Source organism: Barbatula barbatula, assembly GCF_947034865.1.
Source record: "Barbatula barbatula genome assembly, chromosome: 21".
Lineage (NCBI taxonomy): Eukaryota > Metazoa > Chordata > Actinopteri > Cypriniformes > Nemacheilidae > Barbatula > Barbatula barbatula.
The window spans coordinates 20,939,908-20,953,729 of NC_136784.1; positions in this window are offsets into that span (position 1 = coordinate 20,939,908).

Below are 13,822 nucleotides of genomic sequence, written 5' to 3' on the forward strand. Positions count from 1 at the left end.
GTTCCGCGAACACCCATCCCAAATCAACAAGCTACGTCCCGCACCATCAATCCTCAGCTCCAGCTTCCCTTCGCCGTATTCCCGCCCAACATCCAAACACCAGTGTCTATTTATTCTTCACGGGCATTGGTCACACATCGCGCATTAGTCGCACTAGGGCCCAAGTCACCTACGTGCATTGGTCACGCAACACACATTGGTTACACAAGAGCACAAGCTATTTCATGCATCGGTCACGCAACGCGCATTGGTCGCTCAAGGGTGCTGGCCTCGCCGTAGCACCAGCCCCAGGAGCCAGAGCACGGAGCATGCAGTGATAACAGCCTCAGGAACCAGCGCATTCAGCACTACAGGAATCTCACACTCGACACCAATATCGCCGAGCACCCACTGCTTCTAAACCTCCGCTTGCTTCCCGGAAACTGCCGCAGGCCATGCCAAGAAATCTCAACCGTTCTACCCAACCCGCCCAGCCGAAGCGCCGGTAGCGGTCCACCGGATTTCTGCATCTTTTGGGGGTCATCAGGGCCCAGCACCGTGCACTGTCCGGCGCCGTCCGCAATTTTTGGGGGGATAGGCGCTCAGGGCTCGGGCTCGGTCCTGCATAAATCGTAATTACCTGCAGCCAGAATTTGCGGGGGCGAACTTGTGAAAGTGGCAATAACATCGAAAGATTGTTTAAAGAAAAGAAAACGCAATAAAGAAAAAAACGCAACAATTGAAGTATATCACAATGTTAGTTTAATCGTTTATTCTCACCACCACAGTATAAGGTCACTTTTTTAATAAACTGAAGTGCTCTGCTGCTTGCAACAGCGAACAACGCACTGAGAACAAAAGAACACGTGTAAAATCGAAATGACTTAAAATAATAATAATGAACAACGTGCAGATTGTTTTACCTTACACTTATCAATGGAAAAAGTCTAAACAGAAATAACAGAAAACGAGACAGCCTTCTAACATGAGTACAGCCACAAGAACAATATCTAAAAAAGTTTTAGTCCAGTCCTCCTTTCTTCTACAACTCGTCCTGAAGGAACATATCAGCGTGATATGTAAACTTGTTAGATGTTTTAAATTCAGCAACTTCTTATCGCTTCTTTATTTAATTTCTCATATAAATTAGAAATATTAATGAATTTCTAATATCTTAAAAGGAGGACAAGCCGAAAACAAGGCCGAAGCTCGGCCCGCTTGGGAACTATAATGTAAAATTGGTACGAAGCCCAGCCCGAGTGCGTAAATATGTCAGGTCCCGTCGGGCTCGGGCTGAGATGCAGGGCACTGTGTATCAGTGCTTGGCCTCTTTGATGCCCTTCAGGTTAGCTCTGGATGGGCTGTAGGCTTGGTTTTTATGATTGATGCTTAGAACAGGAACATAACAAAGGAGAAAGTATACATCACATAATATCAACCAAAAAATCTATAAACAACAAATAGGACACATATATACTTATAAATAAATTAAAAAACTAATAAATAAATATATAAAAAGAAATAAAAAAAGAAAAGTAGGGCCAGATTACAATACAAAGATATTGACATAAAGAGATCAAAAACAGTACAAATTCTTACAGTCCTTACAGCTTTCTTATTAGTAGAAATTGAGATCATATTTAGTTAATTTTCTACTTCTTTTAACAAGACTGAGAACACAGGTTTACTGTTTGAGAATTTGCATTTGTGAATTGTGACTTTGCTTAGGAAAATAATTAAATTAATAACAAAACAGATATTCTCATTTGTGGGCTCTGAGTCAAAGTAGCCAAATATAATGTTTCTCATGTGTATTGAGAAGCCTGGCCAGATCTTACACTTAACAAAAGCATCAATATCATTCCAAAGTGTAGTGACATGACCAAAAAAGATGAACCACTGTTTCATCAAAATTCAAACAAAAAGAGCATGTTAGATCAATATCAGACTTAAATCTTTGTATACATTTCTCAACAGGATAGAACTTGGGTATGAGCTTAAATGAGATTTCTTTCACTTTATTTCTGCTGTAAAGACCAGGGCCCGTATCCCTAAAGATTCTGAGAATCCTCTCAGAGAGCTCCTAACTTAACCTAAAAATTCCTTGCCAGGAGTTTTAGCTTAGAAGTGATTCCAGAACATTTTCAGTGAACTTTGAGCAAGGAATGGATGGAAAATCCTATCTTATTGAAGAGGTGTGGTTGACCCCGTTGCTAGGTATGAGTCATCATTTCAAAAGCCGTGATTGGTTGATCCTACAAGTTTGATGAAAATGAAGTTTTGGTGATAATGAGCAAAGGATGTACCCTCAAATCAATAAACATAATTATACACTCTAATCTTATGCAGACTGTAATTGTAAATAATATTTCACATTCAAGAAAATAGGGTTATAGCCTAACATTAGAATCTAAAATATGTGAAAACTTAAGCTCATTACACCCTGTTCAAATAATGATTCGTGTCTTATTTGCTCAGATTAATATCCTAGCTGGCATATTTTGTACTTTTACTCCCATATGGACCCCATTGAAAACAAGATGGCCTATCTCAAGGGGCTGTCCTTAATGAAGTAGAAATTGCAACGTTACAACTCAGTGTGGTCTTAACGAGGGTAACACGGCTCAGCTTTTATCAATGTCTGTGATTGCTGGCTGGTCTATTTATGAAGGCTAGTTAACAAATATCCTACAAACACAGAAAATGGAGAAAAAAGGAATCGCAAGCCGAACTGGACTGAGGAGCAAGGTTTGTTGCTGGCCCAGTTGGTGAACGAACATAAAGGTATGTTACGAGGAAAATTTGGCCCAACTGTCACTAGCCAAGGCAAGAGGCGCGCCTGGGACACAATATCAATGCCTCTTTTCCACTGGTGGTGTGGACAGGTGACGATTGTGAGAAAAGGTGGTATGTGCTGCAGTCCAAGGCAAAAGATGAGATTGCAGCACACAGGCGGGAATCCTCAATCACAGGTGAGCAAAATACTATAGCCTACCACATAATCTGCCAACTTGCTCCTGCTGGCAAAGTTAATTTACATGCCTAAGTACTGTGTTCATTGACTGTTTCTTTCTAGGGGGTGGACCACCTGCAAAGCGGCTGTCCCAAGTGGCCGACACTGACCTCAGAGTGTCCCAGGACTTGAAAGACATTGTCACCGGGCTGCCAACAGGCATTGACACGTCAATGATGCAGGCCCTTGAAATGCAGCAAAGGTAGGACACAGGGTTATTCATATCAACAGTGTTTATTCATTGCAGAAGCCATTTCATGTGTTATCCATGCTCATCGTATTAAATTAATTTAATCAAAACAATAATTAAACTAGGCCTATGTATTTCTGTAGCATGGAGCCATCACAAGAACCGGGCCCATCAAGTTTGCCGACAAGATTGCCGCCTGAACCATCTGCACCATCTGCATAGCCCGGCAGATCAAACACAATTCCCATCCGCAGCACCTGCTCCGTCAGCATCCCTGCAGGAGAGAAGATTGCAACTCACAATTGATGTGTTTGAACAACAAAAAAAAGTCCTTTCCCTTCAGGAGGAGTACTACCGCCTTAAAATTGAACACCTAAAAAATAAACCATTTAGAGATTGTGTTCTGTGTCTTGCATTTAACAATTGCAGGTGATGTGCAGTTAAACTGTGGTAGTTCTTAATACCATCACAAATTCTCAAATGACATGGGGCTACAGCTTGCCTGAAATGTAAATTTGTGAAGTTTGCCCTGTAAGGCAGTCCACTCTGGGCTAGGTTCCCCTGTGGAATGTGAATATCTTCTTCACCACCATCCTCATCGCCATCCTCCAGAGGTTCTGCAATCTGTCTAACCTTGCAAATATTGTGTAATATTGCACAGGCTATGATGACTTTGCTGACTTTTTCAGGCCTCAGCCGCAACTCTCCGTGGAGAACATGAAAGCGCCTCTTAAGCTGGCCTATGCCACGCTCCACCACCGCTCTTGTTGTCTTGTGGGCCCTACAATAGAATACAGACCTTTAATTATTTCATGAAAATATTGCACTACTTGGATGCTCTAACATATTACTTGCATTTCATTTCCATGATTTTTGTATTGTTTGGCTTACCTGTTATAGTTTAGTTGGGGCCCTTGGCGTGGCTGGAGGTAAGGTGTAAGGAGCCATGGTTTGCATGGGTAGCCACTGTCCCCTAACAAGTGGCAATTAGCTGGCACATAGCGTCTCTCAAAAAGCTGTCTGATGCCACTCTCAGAGAGCACTCTCGCATCATGTGTGGAGCCTAGCCATTTAGCCACAATGTCCAAAATCTTACAGGCCGCATTGAACACTATTTGCACATTGATGCTGTGGAAATTCTTCCTGTTAACAAAGACAGCCTCGTCCTCTGATGGCGCAATTATTCTCACATGTGTTCCATCAATTAGTAGATACTGGGGAGGACTAATTACAGTTTTTAAAAAGGAAATATATGAGACAGAAGGAATAGATTAGATTAGATTCAACTTTATTGTCATTACACATATACAAGTACAGTGTAATGAAATGTAGTGTAGGTCTAACCAGAAGTGCAGTTAGCAAGTGCAGGATATAAAGTTAGAATAAATACAGAATACATTATTGAGAAAATATTATACAGTGGGCATGGACTATGAAAATACTTTACAGTAGGTATGTTCTTATGAAAATATGACAGTAGGTATATACTATGAACAATATATACAGATGACTATATACTATGAACATTAATGTACAGGTGGATATGAACAGATAATAATTGTACCTAGAACATAGAATAGTACCCATTACTGTAACAAATTCTTTTGGGGTTATTGGTATGTGGTGTTCTGAAAGAAATTCTGAATATCTGAACAAAATACCTTGTTTATTAAATAACTGCTCTACCAAAAATAAACCCTTACTGAACCAAGTATCATAAAATAGAGATTTGTACTTGAATAAAATGTTCTTATTGTTCCAAATAAAACATCTCTGTGGTGAAAAGTTATGTTTATAAATTAGTGCCCATGCTAAGAGAACCTGACGATGAAAGTTGGAGAGTTTGATAGGGAGTTTGTATACATCATAATTACACATTAAGAGGAAATGAATGCCACCAAGTTGTGAAAAAACAAGTTGAGGGATAATATTCCAAATAGAAGAAGGTTTGGCTAGGTACTGATTCAGCCAATTCATTTTAAATGTATTATTAAGAGAATCAAAATCAATAAAATTAAAACCACCACTATTATAGGAGTTTAATACGACTGACTTTCTCATATAAATGAGATTTATTTTTCCATACTAATTTTATTAAAACCTCATTAATTAATTTAGAACTGACCTTTTAAGGACAGGTCCCTTTGTAACCATTAAACAACTGTTATTGATATGTACGCTAAGGAATTGTGTTGCAATTAGGAATAGGTAAGGGGAAACTGGACATCTAACTCCTCGTTTTATTATAAAAATCTAGGTGATTACCATTGCTTAGCTTAATAGGGCTGTTTCCGTTTATGTAAAGCATTTGGACCATCCTGCAGAACAAATCACCAATGCCGATTTTTCAAAGAGATGAAATACAATTTTTTTGTTCAAATGTGTCGAAGGCTTTGTAATAATCTAAAAAGAAAATGAAGCCATCACTGTCAATTAATTCTGAATAGTCTAACATATCTAACACTAGCCGTATATTATTAGAAATGTGTCTTTTCTGCTGTTCAAATCCTGACTGTGTTTCGTCAATTATAGAGTTCAAAACAGATTTTAATCTTTTTGCTAGGACTGCAGCTATTATTTTATAATCATTATTTAATAGTGTGATTGGGCGCCAATTGTCAATTAAGAGAGGATCTTTATTTGATTTTGGTATCGATTTTGGTATTTTGGTAAGAGTTATTAATCCTAGACTTAATGTGGCTGAAAGTTATAGTTTTTCTATACTTTCCTTATAAACATTTAACAAGAATGGTGCTATACTGTGATTAAAAAGGAGATTTGTTGGTTTTTAAACAGTTAATAGCTTCCTATATTTCCTTCAATGTGATAGTGGCGTCACAAAAGTGTTTATCTAAATCACTCAACTGGTTTATATTAGGTAAAGATTTAAAGAAATCATTCTTATGTTGTTGAGAAAAATTTTAAGTATACAAATCTACGGCACAGAATTTTGCTATACTTTTAGGGTCTTCACTTATGTTACCATTAATCATTAGTTTTTTGCATTTGGCTGTTTTTAACTTGCTGTCTTTCCAACCTGAAAAAACGTGCTGAGTTTTGTTCACCCTCTTCAATCCATTTTTTCTAATATATGCCCCTTCAGCTTTATGTATATATATGTTGTCTAATTTGCACTGTAAATCAACCAATTCGACTTTTTCACAGTCAAGGAAATCATCCATATTTTTAAATAAAAGTTTGGTGATTTTGCCGTTGTTTCTTTTTTGCCAAATCAATACTAAATTTCCTAAGATATTTGCAAATTTCATATTTAGTCAATTCCCAATTGCTGCTGTAACTATTCTCCTCTCTTGCTTTATTCCAATTTTTGTGAATTATCTTGTTAATTTCATCTTCTACTTCCCTGTAAGAGAGAATGGAGTTTTTAAGTTTCCAGTAAGAAGACAATCCGTGCATATTGTCAGAGGTAGAATTTTTTTTACAAATAAAGATACTCTTGTGGTCAGAAAAAGGTGATGGCAAAATATCAGAAGAAGTATTACATAATTCTTTACAGATAAGCCACATGTCAATTCTAGATTGCGAGGATAGAGAGTTATTAATCCATGTGAACATCTTCTGAGAGGGGTGTAACACTCTCCAACTATCGATCAATGAGAATCTTTGCATAAACATTTTCAAGTATAAACTAGTATTGTCATGGAGTTTTGGAGGTCATCTGTCTATGCTGCCATATAAGGCAACATTAAAATCTCACCCAAATTCCATACTTATTTTGGGGTATTTAGTTAATAACTTTAACACCTGATCCTCTAAACGACTAATGAAGGCTTCATTTTGTTTCTGCTGATTATAGCCATAAACACAAACAAGAATACACGTCAAATTTGATTTTTCAGTAACGAGACAGATATAACATCCATCTTGATCACTCACATTATGCAACAAATTTCCTTTAAATTTATTTTTTTAGATGCATACTGCAGCTGTATGTGTCGTACCACGAAACATCCATATGTCCAGTTCCCATTGTGACCTCCAGAAATTAAGATCCTCTATAGTTGAGTGACATTCTTGGAGGAAGCAAAAATCTGTTTTGAATTGTTTAAGATATAAGAAAACAGCCTTTCGCTTAGTTTGATTTCTTAGCCCATAGCATTTAAAGAAACAACAGATAAAGACATGACCTAAATGAAAGGAAATTGAAAAAAAAGAAAGAAAAAAAGAGTTGAATAGACCTAGATAACCTATACAAGAAACTTCTTGTGAAGAGCTTTAACCGGTCAAGGAATGAGCATGATGGGAACCGCAACTCAAAAAATCTGAATAAGATATTGATGTACAGTAGGAAATTCCAATTAAGCAATACTTTTAATGAAATATGAAAACATAAGTATACCAGATCGATACGAGACCGTATTGTATTATACAAGCCAGACAACACAAGTGTCTGAAACATACTAGATCGTTTCAATATATAAAAAAAGAAAGAAACTGTAACATGTTCTAAAGTAGAACTATTTAAACCACGTAAAGGGGCATAATTTTACATGTCTTACAATAACCAAGAGTGTAGCACCGTCAGATGAGTGTCTTCGGTATCCTGGGCAGAACTGACTGATGATAGACCAGAACATCGAAAAGGGCCAACCAGCCAAGAGGATGGAATCAGTATTAAAGTCAAAAGATGATCAGAATAAACGAGAAACCCATTAGTCAGGAGGGAATCCTTCAGATCCTTCTACAAAAGCTTTTCCACCCACAAAGTGAGCTCGCTTGTTCTCTTTTCTTGCCTTTTCCATGACGGGCCATAGCTTGCTTCTTCGTTCTCTATCCGCTGGAGACAGATCCTTGGAAATTTTCAGGTTTTTGAATCTTTAGCAGCGCGCCAGATTGGACGCGTTGAAAACGGGAGGTAAACTGGACAATGATTCCTCTTGACTTGCTGTCGTTCAGACGTTTGTGACCCAGGCGATGAACGGTGTCCACGGCATCCGGCACGAGAGTTTGTCTCTGGCGTCTGGTAGAAGGTGTTGGCAAACATCGATGATCCTATTTCGGACATCTTCTCGTTCACTTTCAAGTATCCCATGAGCTCTGAGACTCAACCGACGAGAGTAAGCCTCAAGGTCCAGAATCCGTTTCTCCTGTTCATGCGAGTTGAACTCGACTCTTTTAGCTAGTGACTCAGTCGCGCTGACTTTGACTTTCAGACTTTAACTTCAGCACTAATAAAGTCAATGACATCTTTCACTTCCGAAATCTGCCTGTTGTTCTCGTTAATCACTTCTTTCATACGAGCGATCACATGCGAGTTTTCCCTTACCATCTTTTCCAAAGCGTCCAAGCGATTATTAATCAGCCTTGAAAACTCTCTAAGTTGTGAGAGGATGGCAGTTGTGTCAACACTCTTGATCTTGCGTTGTTTGATAGCAGGGGGCTTACACAGGGATTCTGGAAGACAGGGGCATTCTTCCTCACACAGCATGAACACTGCAGAGTTAGCATCGTTGTTCAAGTAGTCATGCATGTTGTCCATCAGAAGTTCTTGGCGGGCTTGAGATGCCTTAACAGGTTTGTTAGCATTAGCATCCATTTGAGGTCCATTTCTACCTTTTCTTTTCTCAGATTTCCACATTTTGAGTGACAACCAATGCAACAACCTGTTAAATGGGATCTGGTACAAATGATGAGTCCAAAAGACTTTAACTGCTGCATTACACGTCAAATTAAACAATGAAGTTTACGGAGCTCCTCAACATCTGACTGATCAGGGCGCCATTTTGCCACGATCCCCGGCTGTAGGCTTGTGCATCACCTGATCTACATTTACATTTATTCATTTGGCAGATGCTTTTATCGAAAGCGACTTACAAGTAGTTTTTTTCTACAGTGTCACATTACTGCAGAGCAATCAGGGGTAAGGTGCCTTGCTCAAGGGCACTTCAGGTACCTGCTGGTACTGAGATTCAAACCTGCAACCTTCTGATCACAAGCCCAACACTCTAACCACCAGGCCACAGCTGACCCCCACGTTATTCTGAAGGCAGTATTGCGTGCTTTCAACAGGAGGCGCACCTCCTTATTCATCCGTGGCTTCTGATTTGGGTACGTGATGATCTGTGTTGATGAAATCCAGTACAGAGGAGAAGTACCAGTCAATGTCTGTATGAACAGCCTTTCCTGGAGGGTGAAGTCTGCCCCCGCAGGACACACTTTGATGGTCCTTACTGATGACTTTACACGATTGATTAGGGGTGAATACTTGGGGTGAGAAACATAGAAAGGGGATCTGACTGTCCCAGGTGGGGGAGGGGGGTCACGGAGTAAGCTCCTACCATCTTTGTGTAAACATGGCACATAGTTTTGTTTCCTCTGGTGTGACAAGAAACATGCTTGGGAAATTTGGGTCAGAGTCTCCAGCAACAATAAACGCAGCTGTCATGATCACGGGTGGTGAGACACGGACAGAGGACCCCAGTAAGGGGTTAACAGATATTTAATAATAATAACAAAACAAAGACCCCCGAGGGGGTAACAGAACAAAATGGATACAATAACATGACAAAACAGGACTAGGACTAACTACACTAAAGTAGTCAAAAACAAGACTGAGATCGTCATAGTTTAAAGCTGTGAACAGCTCATATCATCATTATAAAAAGATGTCATTCTGCATGTAAAATGGATATTATAAATAAACAAGTAGGTATATTCAATAATGGTGTTTATAAAACATGTTCATAACGTTGTTATTTAGGTTTAATTGCAATTTTGACAGCTGATTTGTAAATGTTTTTATTTTGTTTTGTTTTTTAGGTAATTTGGTGTTGGTATTTGGTGAAGGGTTTGTAAGGCAGCAATGGCAGCAGCCAAAAAAGAAAGATTTCTCTAATCTAGGAATGTTTTGAGTTTACAGCTTCCAATGTTTGTATGCATCAAAAAAAAGATTACAATTTGAAAAAAACTATATATATACTATATAAAATGTATGTATATTAATTTGTTATTTAATATTTAACTTATTTTATTGTTGTATATAATTTCTTACTTTCATATGACCTTTTTCAGAAGGTGAGATGCCTGGTATGTGACAAGGAGCTTTTATTTGAACACAACAATGAAACTGGAGTGTGTTGTGTTTACGTCAGCTGACAGAGCTTCTTCCACAGGCTTCTGGCTTCTTTTTTTAGAAATAAGCACCAGATGGCGCTGTTCTCGACACTCTTGATGCTTCGAATCTTTTCCCGAAACATTCAGGGGAAAGCCTCATTGTTTCATGAGGCTTAATTTGCCCATCCCTAGCACATAATGCTTCAATTCAAAGTTGTCATGATTCAGCCTTCTCTTGTCTTGATTTTCTAGTCTAGTGGCAGAATCATGAATGATAGTGGTTGTTTTCTGTTTTTGTATTTAGTTTAGTTAGTGTTTTCCCCATCGTGGGTGTTTTTGTTCTGGTTTGTTATTAAAGTATTTTTGTTAACCCCATCGTCCCTGCTGCCTTGCACTTGGGTTCTTCCACCACGTTCACCCTGTTTCATGACACCAAGTAGAGTGATCATGCGTTTTAAAAGTTTCAGGCATGGATTTTAAAATGCTGTGCTCTAAACCATAAGTGTAAGTAAATAATTAGTGAACATAAAACATGTTTGATAAATGATGATTAATTAACAAAGGACCTAGGCGGAGCTTTTCTGCCCCTACGCCTCTTCCCTGGCGGATACCGCCTCACAGAAGTGCGCTACGGAAAAGTCCACCGCCAAGCCAGGCACGGCTCGCGGTTCCCTTTCTGTCGGTCTCTCGACGTTGTGTCGACAGAATGGGGTTTGACTTGAGAACCTACCTTCTCTGACTGACTTGAACAGGCCAATGAAAATTGGCTAATGAAATTTGCATGCCGGACTCCGCCCCCGGATATCCGGGTATAAAAGGGAGCCGGCGTGCCGCATTCATTCACCTTTTGTTCTTCGGAGCCTTCGCATCCTGATTTTGACGACTCCGCAGAAAATATCTACGTGTTGCTGGTCTTACGACGTGGTGCAGCGGACTGTCCCTTTTCCTGTGACTTCCCCTGGGCGTCTCGGCAACCTCCAAGGCATCTTTCTAAAGAGCGAGCCCTTTTCAGGGCTTAGAGTTTTTCCAGCGCGGCATGTCCCGCTGTGCTCGTGGGTGCGGCGCACTCATCGAGGAAGGGGACGGACACAATCTCTGCCTCGTGTGTCTGGGACTCCAGCACGCTGAGGCAGCGTTTGTGGATACATCTTGCCCGCACTGCGGGCGGATGGTAATTCAGACGTTGCGTTCACGGGTAGCTGCGTTCTTCCGAGAATCAGCCGCCACCTCGAGTGCTTCCCGTTCTGCGGCAGCAGTGGCATCAGAAGGCTTACAACGCTGCGGGTCAAGCTGCCTCGGCTCTTCACGCTGTGGCCATCCTGCAGGTCTATCAGGCCAAGGCGTTGAAGGAGTTGCACGAGGGAAAGTCCGACCTAGGGATTATGCAGGAACTACGCACTGCCACTGACCTCGCTCTTCGGGCGACGAAGGTGACGGCGCGAGCCCTGGGTCGTACGATGTCCACATTAGTGGTCCAGGAGAGACACCTTTGGTTGAACCTTGCGCAGATGCGGGACGCTGAGAAGGTTCGCGCAGGGTGGGCTGTTTGGTGATACGGTCGAGGACTTCTCCCAGCAGTTCTCGACTGTAAAGAAGCAGACGGAGGCGATAAAACATATCCTGCCCCGCCGCGACCCGGCCGCCTATCGTCCGTCGAGGTCCCGCGCAGCGTCTGCTTCCCAGCAGCCCCGCCCCTCTTCGACTCAGACTCCGGCCCCAGCGCCCCCTGCACAGGCGGCCTCCCGGAGAAGGACGTCGAAGAGGAGAGCACCATCCCGTCACCAACCTCCGCAGAAGCAGAAGCGTTCCTGACGGGGTGAACCCAGGGAGATCGAGTTCACCGGGCCCGACCCAAGCAACTACATCGCTGGAGGGTCGGATTGGGGCGGTACCTGCTCCGTCCCAGCAACACCAGCCGGGCCCTTTTTAGGGCCTGGTGCCCACATTCTCACGAAAAGAGCTGTCTCTCTCCCTGGGTCTTTTTCACAGCCGCTCGCACCCTCCGCAGGACGGTGCTCGGCAACCCCATGGGGTGCGCATACTCAACTATCTCGACGACTGGCTCATCTTGGCACACTCGCGAGATCTGTTGTGTACACACAGGGACCTGGTGCTCAGGCACCTAGACCATTTGGGGTTACAGGTCAACCGAGAGAAGAGCAAGCTCTCCCCTGTGCAGAGCATCCTTTTCCTCGGTATGGAACTCGACTCTGTCTCCATGATGGCACGTCTTTCTTCCGAGCGTGCCCAGTCGGTGCTGACCTGCCTGAGGAACTTCAGGCAGCAGCCAGCGGTCCCTCTGAAACGTTTTCAGAGGCTCCTGGGACACATGGCGTCCTCGGCGGGGGTGGTCCCCCTCGGGTTGATGCACATGAGACCGCTACAGCACTGGCTACAGAGCAGAGTTCCTTGGAGTGCGTGGCACACCGGCAGCAGGCGCGTCCCGATCACGCCCTTCTGCCGGCGCACCCTAACCCCATGGTCTTCAATGACCTTTTTGCGGACAGGGGTCCCTCTTGGGCAGGTTTCGAGGCGCGTCGTGGTGACGACCGACGCCTCCCTGCAGGGTTGGGGTGCTGTGTGCAACGGGCACGCAGTGTCGGGTCTCTGGACGGGCCCCCGCCTGCGCTGGCATATCAATCGCCTAGAGTTGTTGGCGGTGCTGCTTGCACTGAGGAGGTTCCTTCCCCTCGTGCAGGACAAGCACGTGCTGGTCCGGTCGGACAGCACGACTGCTGTGGCGTATATCAACCGACAGGGTGGTATTCGTTCACGGCAGCTATCGCAACTCGCCCGACGCCTCCTCTTGTGGAGCCAGCAGGTGACGAAGTCCCTGTTAGCCACTCACATCCCGGGCGACCTGAACCAGACAGCCGATGCGCTCTCTCGTCAGTCGACGCCCCGTGGAGAGTGGCGGCTCCACCCCCGCGCAGTCCAGCTCATTTGGGTGCAGTTCGGGCAGGCACAGGTGGACCTGTTCGCCTCCCTGGACACCACCCATTGCCCGCTTTGGTACTCCCTGACCGAGGCCCCCCTCGGCACGGATGCCTTGGTGCACAGCTGGCCGCGGGACAAGCGGAAGTACGCCTTCCCCCCAGTGAGCCTCATTGCACACGTCCTGTGCAAGGTCAGGGAGAAGGAGCATCAAGTGCTACTAGTTGCGCCTTACTGGCCCAACCGGACTTGGTTCTCGGAGCTAATGCTCCTGACGACAACTCCCCCCTGGCAGATTCCCCTGACGAAGGACCTTCTTTCTCAGGGGAAGGGCACGTTGTGGCATCCGAGACCAGACCTCTGGAACCTCCATGTCTGGCCCCTGGACGGGACGAGGAGATCCTGAGTGGTCTACCCCCAGCGGTGGTAGAGACCATTGTTCAGGCTAGGGCCCTGGCCACGAGGCGGTTATATGCATTGAAGTGGCGCCTCTTCTCGTCCTGGTGTTCTTCTCATGGAGAAGACCCACGGATATGCTCGATCGGGAGCGTGCTGTCCTTCCTGCAGTCGAGACTCGAGAGCAATCTCTCCCCTTCCACGCTGACGGTGTATGTAGCCGCTATTGCCGCTCA